A 2,672-nucleotide genomic window follows, 5' to 3' on the forward strand; every position below is an offset into this window, starting at 1 on the left:
CCAGCTGTGGGTCCGTGCTGCTGCCTGGAGACGACCGGGCCCCAACAGGGGATGGTGGGGTCCGCAGTGCCGGCCCTGAGCCTCCTGTGCTACTTGAGGAAGACGAGCAGGAAGAAGGTGGCGACGATGAGGATGAGGATGCCGGCGGCGAAGCCGAGGCGCAGGTTCTCCACAGAGGTGAGGGGCGGCTGTGAGTCCAGCAGCAGCCCCCTGCCTGGCAGCCCCAGCACGAAGGCTCCCGGTGCCTCGGGGCCGCGGCGGAGGCTGCAGGGGGCCACCATGCTGCTCACCGTAAAGATGGGAGCGTGGGCTGCGCAGGCCACCTCCATGGCCATGGAGTGCCTCGAGGCCTGACGGGCACCGCTGCCTTCATTCTCTTCCTCCTCCTCCCCGGCCGTGAGCTGGCTGCGGTGCGGGGTCCCCGGGATTGGCGTCAACCCACGGCCTCCTGGGGCCACGTCGGGCACCAGGGTCACCATCCTGCAGAAGGGGCAGCTGATGAAGGCAACGGTGGCAGCGCGGCACACCAGCTTGCGCAGGCAGTTCTGGCAGAGGGAGTGGCTGCAGGGCAGCTGTTGGGGCGCCCGGCCGCCCCCGACGCCCCGGTACGCCTCATAGCAGATCCCACACTCCCCGCCGGTCTCCGGCCCCGCCGCCATGCCGCTCCCGGGCAGTAAGTCTGACGCCACGCCGCCGCTCGTGCTTTTGAAGGCCGGAGGCGGCCGGTGGCCGTGCCCTGGAAGGCGGAGGCTGAACTTCAGCCCGGCCCCGGGGTGCCCGGCGGCGCTGGTCCGGCTCCTCCTCCGCTGCCCGGGGCTGCCGTGGAGCTCCGGGTGCCCCAGCGGCCCCGAAAGCGGGAGACAGAGCCAGCATTCCCACCACTGGTGCGTAATGGATGGATGACCAACCCCAGTGCGTGACCACACGATAAGTTATTTGCGCACGGTCCATGAAACAAAACGCTTTTTTCCTTCTTTTCCTTTACGGAGCCACGATATTCGAAGCGTTCCCTAAGCACAACGTGTTGGTTTTGTTATTTTGTTTTACAACGAGCTCACCGAGCCATGCGTGCCCAGCCCAGAGGCTGTCAGCGCCCAGCATCACATCACTCCCAACCTGGGTCGCTCACAGCGCCAGCTGCTGCCCCGGCTGCCGCTGCGTCTCCCCGTGCAGCTGAGCAGCGCTGGCCTTGGGGATGAGGGGCAGCCCGGCCCTGCCCGCTCCTCCTGCCCCGGGTTTTCCTGGCACAGTGCGTTATGGGCAGGCAGCGGACCTTGCCCGAGGGTTTGTCACTCATTACCACCACCTCGGGAACACCGGAGTCAGCCGGCAGCCGCTGGCAACTCATTAAGAGCAGCTGTGATGCACTCCTCCCTGCGGGGCCCTGGCAACACGAGAGCAGCGCTGTGAGCTGCCAGCTTTCCTGCTCCCCACCCCCACGAGATGCCGAGCACCTCCACGCCCTGCCAGGTGAGGGGACGCGAGGCTGAGCCCCTCTGCGCTGTGTCCTAAAGGCTCCGGAAGGGACCTGCCCGCTCCCTGCGGTCACAGCTCCATGCAAACAGAGGCGCAGCCTTGGGGCTGCCCCAGACACAGGGAGCCATCAGCTGCAACAGTACCTGTGTCATCACACCGCTGCTTTCCTGGCAGCGCCCTGCCCCGCGCCAGCACCAGTTCCAGGCTGCGGTGCTGCATGGATGCTTTGCCAGGGCACAGTAAACAGAACACGATGGCAGAGGTCCCTGAGGTCTCCAGCTGCCTGGAAGTCATCAGTGCTGCACCCAAATCCTCAAATTTTTCCATGTCTTTATCTGGGCCAGAGGGAATACTGGGACAGCCAGGCATGGGCAATAAAACGGGATCGAACAACCAGCAGAAACCAGCTGTATTTAATAGCTTCTCCTGGGGGAAAGGGCTGAGCAGGAGCAGACTTATCTCTGTGTTTTATACTTGAGGTCAAGAGACTAAGAGCCCCACTGGGATCGTTACTTATTAATGACAATGGGGAACAACCCAGATGCCAACACACGTACACGAGGCAGAGCTGGAACTCTGTGGCAGGAACATTTCCCCCACACAGCACGTCTCACTGAGGAATGTCTTCTAGCCAGAGCTGTCCCTCAACCACTGCTTGTGAGGCTGCTGCGGATGCTGCTCTTCAGCGGGATTGACAGTGAGGGATGGGAAGCACCTCACTCTGCCCTGCCTCCTGCTGCAGCCCCCCAGCCATGCTGCCACTGACTGCAAGAGCAGAAGTCTTGCCTACGGCAACAACACACGAGCAAGGCACTCTCAGCCTCCCAGAGTGCTAACAAGGCCCTGGCCAAATCCTCCTGGAGGAGAATTCACCAGAGCAGAAGAATGGCAAGTGCCATGGCCATAATAGAGCAGCTGCAGGGTCCCAGTGGTTTCAGAAGCAATGGCACTAACTGTGTCCCTGCTGAGCAACAGGCTATTCCAATGGCAAATATATAGCCAGAGAGGAGCAAGCACCAGTATACCCAACGCCATCACCCAGTGCTCCCAGGCTGGGCAAACAGGCTGGACGGTGGATGCAGATGAAGAACCCAAGCCAAAGGCTTGAAAGCCACCAGGAACGTGGAGGGCTGCTGAGAGCCTTGGGTGCAGCCAGCAGCCAGCCAGGGCTGTATGCAAGGAGAGGGCAGCGCTGG

The sequence above is a fragment of the Meleagris gallopavo genome, chromosome 19 (assembly GCF_905368555.1).
Source record: "Meleagris gallopavo chromosome 19, MGAL_WU_HG_1.1, whole genome shotgun sequence".
Taxonomy (NCBI): Eukaryota; Metazoa; Chordata; class Aves; order Galliformes; family Phasianidae; genus Meleagris; species Meleagris gallopavo.